The sequence below is a fragment of the Sorex araneus genome, chromosome 5 (genome assembly GCF_027595985.1).
Source record: "Sorex araneus isolate mSorAra2 chromosome 5, mSorAra2.pri, whole genome shotgun sequence".
In the NCBI taxonomy this organism is placed as follows: Eukaryota; Metazoa; Chordata; class Mammalia; order Eulipotyphla; family Soricidae; genus Sorex; species Sorex araneus.
This window is the reverse complement of record NC_073306.1, coordinates 47,629,852-47,647,281: the sequence shown is the minus strand read 5'-3', so window position 1 is coordinate 47,647,281 and position 17,430 is coordinate 47,629,852. Positions and strand designations below refer to the sequence as shown.

Genomic DNA, 17,430 nt, shown 5'->3' with positions numbered 1-17,430 from the left:
GACTCCTGAGCACTGCCAGTTATGGCCCAAAAGCCCCCCAAAATTACAAATTAAAAATATAAATAAATAATTACCAGAAAAATAGTTCAGCAGTCAAGTAAAACAAGGACCAGAACCCAAGTTCAAACCCCAGTACCACATGGTCCCCCAAGCACCACTGGGAGAACCCTCGTTGCCGCCAGCAGTACTGTGCCCAGGCAGCACCAGTTCAAGATCACCAACAGTGGTACTTAGGCACCTTGAGCACTGTTTTGGAAAACCTCCCAAGAAAACTAACTAAAAGTAGGGGTCAGAATGATAGGACAATGGGGAGGACATTTGTCTTGCATGCAACAACCCTGGTTCAATCCCCGCCATCCCATGTAGTCAGTCCCCAGAGCAGCGCCAGGAGTAATTCCTGAGTAAAGAGCCAGAAGTAAGCCCTGAGCACTTCTAGTGTGGCCCCAAAACAAAAACAAAAAGAAGAAAAGAAAATTAGGGGCTGGAGTGATAGCACAGTGGGTAGGGCGTTTGCCTTGCACGAGGCCGACCCGGGTTCAATTCCCAGCATCCCAAATCGTCCTCTGAGCACTGCCAGGGGTGACTCCTGAGTGCAGAGCCAGGAGTAACCTCTGTGCATTGCCAGGTGTGACCCAAAAAGCAAAAATAAATAAATGAAATAATTTTTTAAAATTTTTAATTAAAAAATATTTAGGCTGGGGCTGGAGTGATAGCACAGCAGGTAGGGCATTTGCCTTGCACGCGGCCGACCCAGGTTTGATTCCCAGCATCCCATATGGTCCCCTGAGCACTGCCAGGGGTAATTCCTGAGTGCAGAGCCAGGAATGACCCCTGTGTATCGCTGGGCGTGACCCAAAAAGAAAAAAAAAAATTTAGGGGCTGGAGCAATAGTATAGCGGGTAGGGCGTTTGCCGTGCACGCGGCCAACCCGGGTTCAATTCCCAGCATCCCATATGGTCCCCTGAGCACTACTGGAGTGATTCCTGAGTGTAGAGCCAGAAGTCAGCCCTGAGCATTGTCGAGTGTGACCCAAAAACCAAAAAAAAAAATAAAATAAAAATTAAAAATAGGGGCCGGAGCGATAGCACAGCGGGTAGGGCATTTACCTTGCACACAGCCGACCCAGGTTCGATCCCCGGCATCCCATATGGTCCCCCAAGCACCGCCAGGAGTAAGTCCTGAGTGCAGAGCCAGGAGTAACCCCTGAGCATTGCTGGGTGTGACCCAAAAAGCAAAAAAAAAAAAAAAATTAAAAATTAAATTTTTATCAGTTCTACAAAGCACTGAAATATCTTGCCCTTACAGTTCCTTCTACTAGGAACTCTCATCTCTTTCATTTGACAAGCTCATTTTCTTCTTTTTTGGTTTGGTTTGGTTTTGTGTCATACCCGGCAGTGTTCAGGGTCTATTCCTGGTTCTAGCTGTCTCAGGGATCACTCCTGGCGGTGCTCAGGAGCCCATACGTGGTGCCAGGAATGGAACCAAAGTGAGCTGTACACAAGGCAAATGTCTTAACCCCTCTACTATCTCTCCTACCCTTGACTGGACTTATTTTAATTCTTCAGTTTCAGTTTGTTTCAGAGAGGGTTTTCAGGGCTAGCTTTACCTAAAGTCCTCCATTAATATCTATTATAACACTCTATTTTACTCTCTAACATTTGTCTTTTAACATTTTATTTCTGTGTTTAATATCTACCCCTGTCACTGAATTATACGGCACAGAGCAGGTCGGTACTCAAATTTGCTGAATTCTAAACTGCTAACTCACTACTGGGCTATATCATTGCTAAACATTTAATATAACAAAACCTTACAGAGAACCTATGTTCACAAGATTTCATGTAATAGATAGGCAGACAAACAGAGATAAAGATATACCTGAGATAAGGGAATATATAGCACAGTAAAAATTAATTTAAAAAAATTTTAAAACTCTCCACAGACTACTGAAAACAGCATATAAATGTGATTTAAGAAGCCCATTTACCCCCCCCCCAGGATTCACTTAGAAAGAGAAATGAGAGTTCTAATACAGACCCTTCTTTAAAGATGCAAAAACAAACATCCTCCTCCCCCACCAATCCCTAGGGACTGATGCTGCACCCTATCACAAGCAGTATTTTTAGAAATTATCTAGAAAAACACTAGTGAAATCTTCCCAGTTTGTAGGTGACTCTGGCAGTAGGTAGAAGCATGATGGTACAAATTTGTGTGTCAAGAAATATTGAGAATAGCTTCTATGTAGACCAAAATAAGGTAATGCAGTCATGGAAAAAAGTCCAACTACAATTATCAGATGATGAGCTCTAAAGCTACCTGTTACAAGAGAATAGTTTCAGAGTTTCTGGACTGTATCATGAATACAGTTACAAAAAAGCAAAATACTGACTGTTTCTGTGAAAAGCTCTGGAATACACAGAACACATTATCCTACCCTTGTACAAACCAAAGTGTATCTGTACCTAGAATAGAATGTGCAGTTGTGGTTATCATAGCATTAGAAAGTAAAATAGAAGGCCCAGAAGGGTATACAAAAAAGACCAAAAGACAGAGGTTTCTATGTAAGTCTAGATTTAAAAATAAATAAATAAATAATAGAATAATAGCTGTGGGACTGGGGATGTGGCTCAGTGGTAGGGTACCTGCCTCGCATGTGTGAGGCCCTGGGTTCCATCCCCAGCACCACACATAGAAAATACTCATAATAATGAAGGCCTTCTCTCGATAAAGAACACTTTACTATGAAACAAAAGGTAAAATGGGGTAAATACTAATTTCCCCTCAAATCTTAAAATGCTAAAAAGCAGGGGGCCTGAGGGATAGTAGAGTGGGTAGGGTATCTGCCTTGCACAAAGCTGACCCAGGGGGCTGGAGAGATAGCACAGCGGGTAGGGCGTTTGCCTTGCACGCGGCCGACCCAGGTTCAAATCCCAGCATCCCATATGGTCCCCTGAGCACGGCCAGGGGTAATTCCTGAGTGCAGAGCCAGGAGTAACCCCTGTGCATCGCCAGGTGTGACCCAAAAAGAAAAAAAAAAAAAAAAAAAAGCTGACCCAGGTTCCATCTCCAGTATCCCATATAGTCCCCAAGCATCACAAGGAGTAATTCCTGAGTGCAAAGGCAGAAGCCCTGAGCACAGCCAAGTATGCCCCCATCCCCCAAGCCCCCCCCCCCCCGCAAAAAGATGCTGAAGCCAAGTAAATAGGCCAAAGGGCTGGAACGCGTGCTCTGCATATGGAAGGTCCAGGTTCAATCCCTAGTATCAACCCCCAAGCATTGAGTCTGGCCCACAAGCAAAAAAAGAAATAAAAAACAAACTGAAGCTAAGAGAAGATGCTAAGAGCCACTGCCCAAGTTACATACAATGCTATTATAATGAAGGGGTCATATTTGAACCCAAATGGTCTCAATCCCAGAATCTATACTCAGAGCCATAGAACTATAGTGCCTCCTACTCTATAACAAAGGCTGCATATTAGGTATGTAAGAATGAGGCAAGTAATAAAGAAGTGTATAGTAAGTATTGAAAAATGTTGTCAGATGAGGCCAACTCAGCCAAGGTGACTAACAGCTAGTTATTCAGATTTAGAATGGCCTCAAGCACGAACAATGAAATAATAAGAACTAATTAATGAGGATGTGACAAACCTAATAAAGAAGGGGAAGCCCAGACTATAGTAAATACAGTTAATACTGCACTGCATACTTGAAAGTTGTGGAGAGTAGATTTAAAAATTTCTCATTGAAGGGGCTGGAGTGATAGCACAGCGGGTAGGGCGTTTGCCTTGCAAGCGGCCGACCCGGGTTCGATTCCCAGCATCCCATATGGTCCCCTGAGCACCGCCAGGGGTGGTTCCTGAGTGCACAGCCAGGAGTAATCCCTGTGCATCGCCGGGTGTGACCCAAAAAGCAAAAAAAAATCTCTCATTGAAAAAAAAAATTTTGTAACAATGTACAAAAGCAGATGCTAACTAGATTTAATGTGATGACCAACTCAAAATACAATCATAAATTACTGTGTTATAAACCTAAAATTAAAGCTATATGTCAATTATAACTTCAAATTATAAAAGGGAAAAGCCTAAAATCCCAAGCTTATGGTCTTAGCTAATGTAATAAAAAAAAACAAAAAACAGAGAAAAATATCAAAATACTCAAATGGTGAGATCCTGGAGTGATATTCAGTCTCTACATAGTAATTCTGGAAATGTGCAGGGTTTTATTTGGTCGGGGGGTGGGGGAGGTACTCCAGCAATACTCAGGAGTTACTCCTGACAGTGCTCAGGGCACCATATGCAATGCCGAGGACTGAACTCAGGTTGGCCACGTGCAAGGCAAGTGCCCTGCCTGCTGCACTATCAGGCTGGCCCCTTGGGGTTGTTTTGTTTTCTGGTTTTCATTTTTGGGCCATACCAGTAGTACTCAGAAGTTACTCCTAGCTCTGTACTCAGGAATCATTTCCTGTCGTGCTTGGGTGACTATATGGGATGCTGGGGATATAACCCAGGTGGGCCACATGCAAGGCAAAAGCCCTACCCGATGTACCATCACTCTGGCTCCTTGTTTGATTTTTAGAAAGCATCTGGGTCTCAAGAGGAAACCTAAAGGGTTGGAGTGAATGCTTTGCATATAAGAAACCAAGTATGTTTGTTTGAATTCATTTATTTTTTATTTATTTATTGGTGGCTAGCAGGGACTATTCCTGGCACTGTGCTCAGAGATGACTCCTAGGGGTGTTCCTAGGAGAACCATATGCACAATGTGGGGGATCAAGCCAGGGTCAGGTGCACGAAGACAAGCATCTCACCAATCCAAGACTTGAATTTGGAGGTTGGAGTGATAGCACAGCAGGTAGGGCATTTGTCTTGCATGCAGTCGACCCGGGTTCAATTCCCAGCATCCCATATGGTCCCCCGAGAACCACCAGGAGTAATTCCGAAGTGCATGAGCCAGGAGTAACTCCTGTGCACAGCGTCGGGTGTGACTCAAAAAGAAAAAAAAGAGAGAGAGACAGAGACTTGAATTTGGTCCCCAGCACCAATTATCCCCAGAGCACTGCTGGGAGCAGAGCACTGCTGGGAGCAGCACTGAACCAGGAATAAAACCCTGGTTATCACTGGTATGGCCCCCACACAAAAAAAGTAAATAGTACCAAGGGGTATAAGGATCAGAGTACAAAGGTTAAGAGACTTCCCTAGCATAAAGCTTTAGCTGTGACTGGTTCGAATCAGGATATTGCCCCCTGTGTACTACCAACCATGACTCCTGAGCACAGAGCCAGGTGTGGCCCCTAAGCACTGCAGGATGAGGCTCAAAAACAAACACTATTTTCATAATAGAAAAGGCAGAAATAAAACCAAATCTGAAGAGGGACTGAGGGATGAGGCTCAGTGATAAAGTACAAGCTTTGCAAGTGTGAGGACCTGGGTTCCACACAGGCACTATTTTTTCAATTCTGAGGAAATGCTTTATTCTTTTTTTTTCTTTTTAATGATTGCTCCTTTATTTTTGTGGGGGTTGGGCCACACCTGGCGGTGCTCAGGGCTTATTCCTGGTCTGCCCTCAGAGATTACTCCTCGTGGAGCTGCAGAAGTACAGGGAATCAAACCCAAGGGAGCCACCTGCACTTGAGCACCTTACCCGCCACACTCTACAGCACTGTTCTATCCTTTTATTTACTTCTCATTGTGTGATTTGCTGCAATGAATATATACTATTTTGTAAGTGCAATGAGATTCATAAAAATAAATCAGCCAGAGAAACAGCACAATGGGCTGGAGCACATGCTGTGTATGAGAGAGGCCCAGTTAGATCCAGACACCTCCAGGAGTGACCCTACAGCACCGAGCCAAGAGTAACCCACAGGTGTGGCCCAATTCCCCTGCTAAAAAAGGACCCCCACCCCATCCTGAGTTCATACTGACACACACATCATCGGGGGTGAATCTCCATAACTATGAACACAGAACTTCAGACACAAGGAAAGTCATATTAAGACCAAAAAAGGCAAAATTTAGGGGCTGGAGAAACAGTGCAGCAAGCAGGGAGTTTGCCTTGCAGCTGACCCAGGTTCCATCAACTTCACCCTGTTGATGTTCCCCAGGCACAGCCCTGTCTGGAGTGACCCCTGAGCACAGAAGCAAGAGTGAGCCCTGAGCACAGGTGTGTGGGGAAAAACAAAACAAACTACAAATAAATTAAGGGGCTGGAGCAATAGTACAGTGGGTAGGATGCTTGCCTTGCACACGGCTGACCTGGTTTCAATCACTGACTTCCCATATGGTCCCCCAAGAACTGCCTGGAGAAATTCCTCAGTGCAGAGACAGGAGTGATCCCTGAGCACTGCCAGGTGTGGCCAAAAGAAAAGGTGAAATTAATATGTAAAAATAAAATCGGAAATGACTACCTAAACAGTGATGACTGAGTAGAAAAGGGGCATGAGAAAACTCTGAAAAATTAGGTAAATATTCTATCTCCTTAAGGGCCAAAGAGCTGGTTCAAAGTGCTGGAACATGCTTTGCATGCTGGAGCCCTGGCTTCCATCCCTGGCATCTCATAAGCCTCGAGTACCACCAGGAGGAAAAAACAAACCCATTAAATAAAGAGGATTCAAACGCCCGCTATTTATTGACTGAGTAACTTTATGGATATTACTTAAACTCTCTGAGACTGTTTATCTATAAAATGTAGCTACTGAGGCTCTGGAAAGCTCATTAGGCTAAGTACCTGCTTTGCATGCAGGAGGTCCAGTTCAATCCCAGCACCACATGGTGTCCAGAGTACCACCAGAAGCAACCCAAATCACTGAGCTAGGATTAACCCCTGAGCACTGCCAGGTATGGCCCAAAACACTAAAACTAAAATAAAATGTAACTACAAAAATAATGCAATTTATCTCAAGGGTTAGGTACTAAATGCAATGGTACATATCAAGGTAGGAGTGAAATACTATGCAAATTATTATTCAGTGAATGCTGAAGGAGCTTTAAAAGTAAAGGGAAGACAAGGACAGAGCAATAATAGTACAGTAAATAGGGCGTGTACCTTGTATGTGGCTGACCTAATCCCCACACCCCATATGGTTCCCTGAGCATCACCAGCAATGACCTCTGAGCATAGCCAGGAGTAAGTCCTGAGTATCACCACACACCCGCAAAAAGGAAAGGGTACAGCCACAAACACAATACAAGGGTTCAAGTGCTTATTTTGCACTCAGCCAACAAGGTTCTATCCCAGGCATCGCATGTGTCCCCTGAGGATTGTCCTCAGTGATTCCTGACAACAGGGCCAAGAGTAAGCCTTGAGCACAGCTGGTTGTAGTCCAACCCCTACCTCCTCCCTCAACCTCCAGCCCCCCAAAAAAAGGTAAAGTGGACGTAGAGGTTAGTCTTACACTTCTCCTATTTCCACCTTAGTGATCAAGAATGCTTTTCTTGGAGCTGGAACTACAGTACAGTGGGTAGGCGTTTGTCTTGCATGCGGCCAACCCGGGGTCAAACCCCAGCATCCCATATGGTCTCCCAAGCACCTCCAGGAGTAAGTCCTAAGTACAGAGCCAGAAGCAACCAGAAGCAACCCCTGTGCATTGCCGGGTGTGACCCAAAAAGATTAAAAAAAAAAAAAAAAAAAAAGAATGTTATTCTCTTTTTGTTTTTTGGCTACACCAGGCTCAGGGGTCATTCTGAATATTTTCAGGTTACCAGCCAGTATCACTGTATCACTATCATCCCGTTGCTCATCGATTTGCTCGAGCAGGCACCAGTAATGTATCCATTGTGAGACTTGTTGTTACTGTTTTTGGCATATTTTTTTTGAATTCTATTATTAATTCACCATGTGGAAAGTTACAAAGCGTTCAGGTTGTTTTTGGCATATTGAATATGCCACGGGTAGCTTGCCAGGCTCTGCCGTGCGGGGAGACACTCTCAGTAGCTTGCCGGACTCTCCGAGAGGGGTGGAGGAATCGAACCCGGGTCAGCCACATGCAAGGTGAATGCCCTACTCGCTGTGCTATCGCCAGTAGCCCAGGATCAAACCTAAGACCCCCCACATCTAAATCATGCACTCCAGTCCTTTGAGCCATCTCCCCCAGTCCTACCCAGGGGCTATTCTTGAGAGTTTATCAGCAATTTACAAAAAAGAAACTTATATGTGGCTGTCAGTTAAGAATAAAAGGAATATTTATAGGTACAACCTAAGTTACTCAGAAGTAACATCTTTCTACACAGCTAAACACAATTTCTCAAGACACAATTTGAGGGGCCGGAGCAATAGCACCGCGGGTAGGGCGCTTGCCTTGCACGCGGCCGACCCAGGCTGACCCAGGTTCAAATCCCAGCATCCCATATGGTCCCCTGAGCACCCCCAGGGGTAATTCCTGAGTGTAGAACCAGGAGTAACTCCTGTGCATCGCTGGGTGTGACCCAAAAAGAAAAAAAAAAAAAAAGACACAATTTGAGCTTTTCGCTAAAACAATGCCATAATCAGTGGGGGAAAGATCTCAGTTCTAAACGCTGTGAGTCAAAGAACTCTTGTTACTCTACTCTAGCAATTACAAAGCTTAAATGTAACTATAAGTCACACCATGCATGTGCACGTAAGTGCAGATATGTGCACACACATATACATTTACTTGAAAAAAAAAAAACTGAACCACTGTTTCTTTCCAAAAGTGTACGACTATTCTACAAAAATGAAACTTGGGGCTGGAGTGAAAGCACAGCAGGTACTACAGTGTTTGCCTTGCACACAGCTGACCCGGGTTCGATTCCCAGCATCCCATATGGTCCCCCAGCACCAGAGTAATTCCTGAGTACAGAACCAGGAGTAACCCCTGTGCATCACTAGGTGTGACCTGAAAAGCAAAAAAAAAAAAAAAGAAAAGAAAAGAAGCTTAAAAAAAAAAAAGAAGCTTGATTTTATTCAATTGGAAATTGGAATTCATTTACAAGTAAAAGATTTCCCAATATTTTACCAAAAAAGAAAAACGGCAAAAAAGTAGTATCACAAGAAAAGTTTAACAATCTTTTGCATCAATCTCAAACTGTTCTTATTAGCACATAGAAATAATCATAAAGATGAAATTTTTCTGAGATTCTGCTATATATGAACATTATTTCCTCTGAAAACATTCCACAATTCTTGCTTCTATTCTTCTCTTTTCTCTAATTCAATTCTGTTTGGCTTCTAAGTTAAGAAGTGTTTTTCATTTGCATAAATGGTAACTATTCTGAGATACCATTCATAACTATACATTTGAATTCCCTAGAGTACCATTCATAACTCAAATGGAACAGAAAAAAATACACTCATTCAACTTCACTTTAATGGTGACTAAGACATGAATGATTATAATATTATGTCATAGAGGGTTGGCCAAAGCCAAAAGAAGCTCCCAAATGTTGCTACAAACTTGTCATGAATTTATGAATACCTAAGGCATCAAGGACCAATCTATCACAACCAAACATATAAACTCTTTAGGGGTCAGACAGTACAGAAGTTAAGACACTTCCTGTGCATGGCAGATCCTAGTGCTGATCCCCAGCATAACATATAGTACCCAGAGGTACCAAGGAGTGTTCCCCCCACAAAAAAAATACTGAGCTGGGGCCAGAGTGATAATACAGCAGGCATGCTGCTTGCCTTGCACCCGGCTGACACAGGTTCATCCCCCAGCATCCCCATGTTTCCCCAAACCTGCCAGGAGTGATCCCTGAGTGCAGTCAGGAGAAAGACCTGAGCACCACAGGGTGTGGCCCAAAACAAAACAACAACAAATAATGAGTATAGAGAAACAATCCCTAGAGAACCATGTTCTTAGAGTTATAAAGTATCCATTTAGGGACATCAAAGATACAGTAGCAGGAGTCAGAGAAACTGTACAGTAGGTAGAGGGGGATAGTCTTGCAAGTGGCTGACCCAGGTTCAATCCCCAGCATCCCATGTGGTCCCCAGAGCACCCCAGAAGTAATTTCTGAGTGCAAAGCTAAGAGTACCCCTGAGCACCACCAAGTATGACCCCATCCCCCAAGGGTCAAGCAGGGGAGAGTGAGAATACAGCAGGCAGGGTGTTTGCCTTGCATGCAGCTGACCTGGATTCAATCCCCAGCACCTTATATGGTCCCTGAGCCTGCCAGGAATGATCCCTGAGTGCAGAGCCAGGAGCACTGACAAGTGTGGCCCCACAACAAACAATTATATATATATATATATATATATTTTTTTTTTTAAAGGAGGGAGCCTGAGGCTGGAGGGATAGCACAGCAAGTAGGACATTTGCCTTGCACACAGTCAACCCGGGTATGATCCTTGATATCCCATGGTCTCCCAAGCACCGCCCGACCCCTAAACACTGCCAGATGTGACCCAAAAAATCAAAATAAATAAATTTTAAAATATAAAGAATTAAAACAATTAAAGGGGGAAGCTGGAGTGGATAGTACAACGGGGAAGACATTGGCCCTGTATGTGGCTGACCCAGGTTCAATCCCTGGCATTCCATGTGGCTCCCCATGTACTGCCAGGAGTGATTTATGAGTGCAGAGCCAGGAGAAACCCCTGAGCTCTGCTATGCATTACCCGAAACAGTCAAAAATCAAAAATAAATTAATAATAATTTTTTAAAGGTGTGGTAGGCAATTTCATAGCTATCATCTCCTGATTTCCCTCGTTGTTCTTTTTCTTTCCTTCTTTTAGTTCAGTTCTGAAAGATGAGCAGTGAGCATCTTATTGCATAGTCATTGATTTCTTCAGTTAACAAAACGCTATGGGGCACCAGTCAAATTACAACTTTCCTGTTCTTCCCCAGGCATCACTGATGACCAGCAGGCCTGATTTTCTCATCCATATAAAAATACTTGCATTTCAGGGACTTTGGAAACAGTACACTGTTCATGGTAAGGTTTCTGTCTTGCATGCACCAACTTGGCCAGGTTCAATCCCTGGCAACACATATGATACCCTCTGCACTGCCAGGAGTGATTCTTAAGCGCAGAGCCAGGAGTTTGTCCCAAAAACCATCAGATGCTGAAAGATCACCCTCACCCCCGAAGAAAAGTGTAAGACAAAGTTACTGTCCTAAAGAACTTAACCACAGTCACAGTCACAACAGAGTAACTTGGAGTAGGAACTCAGTCCACAAATTTATAATCCTTTTGCTTATGAAATAAGTCTTATGAAACAGATGCTTATGAAATAAAAATGAAGCAACTTAGGACCAGGAACATAGTACAACAGTTAAGGTGCTTGCCTTGCATACAGCAGACCCAGGTTTGATCCCCATGTGGTCCCCCAAGCACACCAGGAATGATCCCTGAGCATAGACAAGAGTAAGCCCTCAACACAGCTGGATGAGCTCCAAAACAAAAAGAAACAGAGCACCTGAATAAAAAATTGTTAATAGGGGCTGGATGGATATGTGGGTAGGGCACTTGCATTGCAGGTGGCCAACTTAGGTTCAATCCCAGCACCCCAAATGATCCACTAAGCCCCACCAGGAATGATAGCTGAACACAAAAGCAGAAGTAAGTCCTGAGCACTGCAAGGTGTGGGCCAAAAACAAAACCAATTTTTTTTCTTTTTGGATTTGGGTTCACCTGGCTGTGCTCAGGCTTACTTCTGGTTCTGAGCTTAAGGATCAGTCCTGGAAGGTTTGGGGGAACAATATGGGTCACCGGGAATAAAACTCGGGTCAGATGTGTATAAGGCAAGTGCCTTACCTGCTGTGCCATCTCTCTGACCCCGAAAATGTTTTTATTTGGGGGCCAGAACCATAGTACAATGGGTAAGGCGTTTTTGCCTTGCCTGCCAGGGTTTGATCCTCAGCATTGCATATGGTCCCCCAAGCACCACCAGGAGTAATTCCTGAGTACAGAGCCAGGAGTACCCCTGAACACCACCGGGTGTGACCTAGAAAGAATAAATAAAATGTTTTCACTTTTATTCATTTTGTTTTGGGTTAGCACCTGGAGGTGTTCAGGACCTACTCCTAGTTCTGCACTCAAGGATTACTCCTGGTGGGGCTTGGGAGATCCTATAGGGTGCTGGGAATCGAACCTGGGTCAGCCACATGTTAGGCAAGCACCCTACCCACTGTAGTATCACCCCTACCCACTGTAGTATCACTCTGGCCCCTGATTTTTTTTTTTTTTGCTTTTTTTTGTTGGGGGGGGGTCACACCTGACGATGCACAGGGGCTACTCCTGGCTCTGCACTCAGGAATTACCCCTGGCGGTGCTCAGGGGACCATATGGGATGCTGGGAATAGAACCCGGGTCGGCTGCGTGCAAGGCAAACGCCCTACCCACTGTGCTATTGCTCCAGCCCCTGGTTTTTAAAAAAATTATCTCGACGGGGGTTGGAGCAATAGCACAGTGGGTAGGGTGTTTGCCTTGCATGAGGCAGACCCGGGTTCCATTCCCAGCATCCCATATGGTCCCCTGAGCACCACCAGGGGTAATTCCTGAGTGCAGAGCCAGCCCCTGTGCATCGCCGGGTGTGACCCAAAAAGCCAAAAAAAAAAAAAAATTATCTCAACATTGAATACTGAACAAATTACAATAACATTTTTCTATGAAAGCAAAGTCTTGGGAAGGGACAGTCTTAAACATATTCAAACTGGAAGAAGAATTTCACAGTTCTTTCCTTCCTCCTTCAACTGCTGCCTTTCTCGTTTTAGAACTTCAAACAAAGAAATACATATTGGCTCCACTGCTAAGAAACGCCCTCTTTCTCAGCAACTTCCTCTTCCAATTTTCTCCCCTACCATTGACATATGAGAACAATACACATGGTGGATCCTGCCATTTTGATTAACCAAAAGCTCTGAGGTTCAGAAAAATCAAGGACTTCAATTTTAATAACTAATTACCTCCTATACTAAGTCCATAACCTTTACTCATCAGAGAAGTCAGATAAGAGGGAGAACAAAGAAAGGAACTTAGGTTTAATCAGAGGTGGACTATTGAACCTTTCACCCCAGGAATACCAAGACATTTGAACTAACAAATAGGAAATTCCTCCTGTCCCAAGAAAATGTGGCCTTGGAAGTTACGTAGGCTGGCACCAAGAATCCAGATTCAATCTGTATGCCAGTCGTTAATGAACCATCTATAGGCCACCCAGCCAGAATTCAAACTGAGCTCTCATATTTCTAAGCCACATTCTACAATGCTGAAATGATCCTCTCCAACTCACAGACTGAACAAGAGGGATGGATTTACCATCAACCACCCAGTGATGGAATCTGTCTCCAAATCCAACACCTGGGACCACACACCTCCCCCTATTTTTGGCAAAGCTAACTTTTAAGTGGACAGTAACTCCCCATCCAGTCTCCTCTCCCCCCCACACCCATTCCCAGAGGAAACAACTTAAAAGTTAGCAAGCAATGCACCTTACTGGGTGACCTTGGATAAATGACTTAACTCTGAAACTTGAGTTTCCTGATTTGTAAATTCCAGCGGGTGGTTGTAAAACTTAAGTAAGAAAATATGGGGGCCGAGAGAGATAGTACAGTGGGTAGAGCACTTGTCTTGCAAGAGGAAGACCCGGGTTTTATCCACCCCAACTTCCCACCCCCGCATGGAAAGAAAGAAAATATATATGACACGTAGTAGGAGCTCCATAAATAAACCCTCCTCTTCCTTCTCCTTTGGTATGAAGAAGCTCCCTGCTGATCCTCAAGACCCAGAGACAACTCAACCCCAACAACTGGAAGCGCTCTCTCCGACTCTGTGTCTCAGTCCTGCAGCCCATTCAGTGCTCACTCGTGTGTCACCCGGTCCTCCCCGCTGTTCTGCCACGGACTGACTGGTGGGGGTGGCACAAAGGACACCTCCACTCCCAGAGATGGCCCTGAGACGGAAACTGAGGCTCGGTCCGCGAGAGAACTCAAGACAAATCAAGGGATCCAACTCGTGCACAGCGGCCTGCAGAAGCCTTCATTTGACAAACGGGGAAACTGAGATCTGGGGAGGGAAGTGACTGGCCCAAGGTCACACGGGAGTTGGTGGTGGCAGGAGGCGAGCCGCGTCGGGTTTGGGCACTTTGGCGGTCTCGGCTACTCGCGGGCCCCGACAGGTCGCGGTGGGCACCGGGAGATAAGTGGCGAGGAAAGCGCCAGCGCGCGCGGCCCACTCGCCGGCGGGAGGCGCGACCCCCACTCCCGCGGGACCCCGCGCGGCTCGGGAGGGGCGGCCCGGCCCGTCGCCTCTCGGGCCGCCCGCGAGGACTTGTTGCTCACCTGGTCTCGCGCGGTCGCTCGCAGCGACAGAAGGGCCGGCCGGCCGCCCCTCACCGCGCGGGGCGTGATCCCGCGGGCCGCGTCGCGCGCAGCCACACAGCCGGACCCCCGCTCAGCGCGCTACGCCCCCAGCCGCGCTCAACCGGCCCGCGTCCGCCATTACGCGAGGCCCCGCCCCGGGACGCGGCCACACCCCACCGGCGATCCTGATTGGCTATCCGCCCCACCCTCCCGGGGCTCTCGCGCTTCCCATTGGCCTGAGCCCCCTGCCAGTTAAGTAAGTACGCAAAAGACGTACTCAAGGGTCCCGTCCGGGGTGCTCCACCCGAGCTACTTCCGCAATCGGAGTAAACAGCGGGAGGCAAACCAACTGAAGTGGGGGCTGAGAATCAAAGTTAATCAACTACTAAGTTCAGCTCGAAAAATATCCCCCCGAAGAAAGTGTTAAAAATCCACACAAAGTAGATTCAAAGGCGAGTTCTTCTGCTTGGAATGCAAAGAACTCGTGGTTTTGGTGGAAGGAAGGAGTCCAACCCACGAACTTTCTGCAGACACCCCTAAACTGCGGATAGTTTTGTCCCTTCCCACCCGGTTTCTGGCCCGCCCGAAAGTAGGGTGGGGAGAGTGAGTGAGTCATTTGCTCCAGCCCTGCTGCTAAAGGATCCGCCCAGGGCGGGCCTGGGTCCCGGGACTCGTGCTAGTTCTGAAAGTCCCAGGGCCAGGTGAGCTGAATCCCGGTTCTGCCGCCACCACCCTCTGGAACCTCGGTAGTTCGCTGCCTCAAGCTGGGTGTCAGTTTCTCCCTCTGCAAAATAGGAGCAGTTCTGTCCGCCGGGTGTCCCGAGTGGCGGCTGAGGATCCGGGCACGACTGGTGATACCCACGAGTGTGGCTCGATTCTAAAAGGCTGCAGCTCTCCCCGGGGCCGAGTCACAGCCGAGCAGAGCCGCGGCGGGGCTTTCCAAGCCGGCTCTGGACGGCACTTGCTGGCCGCATGTTGCGGAAGAGAACGCGGCGCCTCCGTGACGTCCCCGCCGGGTCACCGGGGATTTGGGACAGCTGGGGCAGCCCTGGCGCTCTGGGCCGAACTTCGGGCTAACGGCCCGCGAGTCTGCCCTGCCCCACGTGGCCCTGGGCAAGGCTTTCCCCACCCTAGTGTCTCGGGGAAGGGCGTGAGGGTGCCAGGTAAGCCCCCCATCTCCCAGGCCCGGACGCCCCACCCCGTCGCTACTCACCCGGCTGCCCGGGGATCCCCGCCGGGGTGCGGAGCTGTGTGTCCGGGGGCTGGGGGTGGGGGGCCCGCCGTGCCAGCACGTCCGTCCCGGTGTCTGCTCTCAGAACAGGGCTCCTTTCATTGCGGGACTGTTTTTCCCGGTAGGAGCGCCTTGGCCGGGATTCCGGGTTCTTTTCCGTTTCTGGAAAGGAAGGCGGCCAGGAGGGAGTGGGAGGGGACGTGGGCTGCAGACGGGCACGACCACCAAAGGGGTGGTGCCCTCAGGGCCCCAGGGCTGCTGAGTCACTGACTTCCAGCCGGGCTGTGCAGTCCGACCCCCAATAACCGTGGCTGGAGGGGCTGGAGGCAGCAGGTGCTGTGCAGGAGTCAGTAACTTTGATGTGAAAATGACCCGAGGTTGAGTCATGCACCACCATTTTTTTTTTCTTGTTGGGTCACACCCAGCAGTCCTTGGGGCTTATTCGGCTCTGTGCTGAGGGATCACTCCTGGCAGTGCTCTGGGGGACACGTGTGATGCGGTGGATCCTGGCTTGGGAGGTGCAAGGCAAGTTCCTACCTGCTGTACTAGAACTCAGACACCTGCCATTTTTATTTAGGGCCACAGTGCCCAGGTTCTGCATTTAGGGCCAACTACTGAAGGGGCTTCCGGGACCATGTGGGGTACTGGGGATGGCATCCAAGACAGCGTGTGCAAGGCAAAGCGCCTTATCCACTGTACTCTCGGCCCATTTTGTTTGGTCGGGGGCCACACCTGGTTGTGTTCAGGGCTTGTTCCTGTCTCTGTGCTCAGGGATCACTGGCGGTAGTCAGGGTACCAAATGCTACACCAGGATAGAACCCATTGGTCACTACATACAAGGCAAGCGCCCCACCCACTGCACTATCTCTCTTTTTCCTGCACCACCATATTCAGCATTCTGAGACTCCCCATGTCTTTTTTTTTTTTTTTCAAATGAGGACAACAGGGCAGTTGTGAAAACAGGGCAGTCTGTGACTTAATTGTGGAACTAGTGAGTTGTGAAGTCCTAGTAGCTATGAATTCTTTCATGGATTCTTTCATTCAATAAAAAATTATTCAGTATAGGGACCAGAGCAATAGAGCACTTGACTTGCAGGCGGCCGACCCAGGTTTGATCCCTCATATTCCATATGGTCCCAAGCACTGCCAGTAGTGATTCCTGAGTGCAGTCAGGAGTAACACCTGAGCATCTCTGGTTGTGACCCCCCTAAAAAAATTTATTCAGTGCTTGCCTTGCTTTGTTCAACCTTTCTTAAGCAACAAATTTGTCAAAATTGCCAACCTTTGTTTAATTCCTGCACACAACTGCCTCACACACCTCTTAAACACTGCAGGGGGTAACACTCCCCTAAGTTCCCCACAAATAAAATAGAGAGCTAGAGAGATAATACAGCGGTCAGGACATTTGCCTTGTACACATCTGAGCCAGCTTCTATCGCCAGCACCCCAGATGGTCCCCTGAGCCCACCAGGAGTGATCCCTGAGTGCAGAGCCCTGAACACAGCCGAGTGTCACCTCAAAACAAGCAAAGCAAAACAAAAACAAACAAGTGATAGCATGGAGTTGAGTATTTGAAAAAATATATTCAAGGTGCATTCTCCTGCATCCTCAACCTAGGATGTGTCCTCTCAGCTTTCTCCCTTCTGAAGAAGCCCATGTACCTCTCTTCCCCTCACATTTCTCAAAGTAAATTTTCTGTAAAATTCAAACTATTTTACTTTGGAGGTGTGCTGTAATGATAGCACAGCGGGTAGGGCGTTTGCCTTGCACATGGCCGACCCGGGTTCGATTCCTCCACCCCTCTCAGAGATCCTGGCAAGCTACCGAGAGTATCCCGCCCGCACGGCAGAGACTGGCAAGCTACCCGTGCTGTATTCGATATGCCAAAAAAAAGTAACAAGTTCACAATGGAGACATTACTGGTGCCCGCTTG

The 17,430-nt window shown here is 47.1% G+C and overlaps 1 protein-coding gene across 2 annotated transcripts in view; it reads right to left on the bottom strand.

The window, feature by feature from the left end:
* WASF2 (WASP family member 2) overlaps window positions 1–15,614 on the bottom strand; it is an 89,487-nt gene extending 73,873 nt beyond the window's left edge. The window contains exon 1 of one of the 2 annotated variants that reach the window (XM_055139626.1): window positions 15,480–15,614. The gene's annotated coding sequence lies outside the window, so the exon portion shown is untranslated. Of the gene's footprint in view, window positions 1–14,245; window positions 14,421–15,479 lie in introns of those variants that run through there. The other variant, XM_055139623.1, reaches the window with a different exon arrangement.
* Between the last annotated feature and the right edge of the window lie 1,816 nt (window positions 15,615–17,430).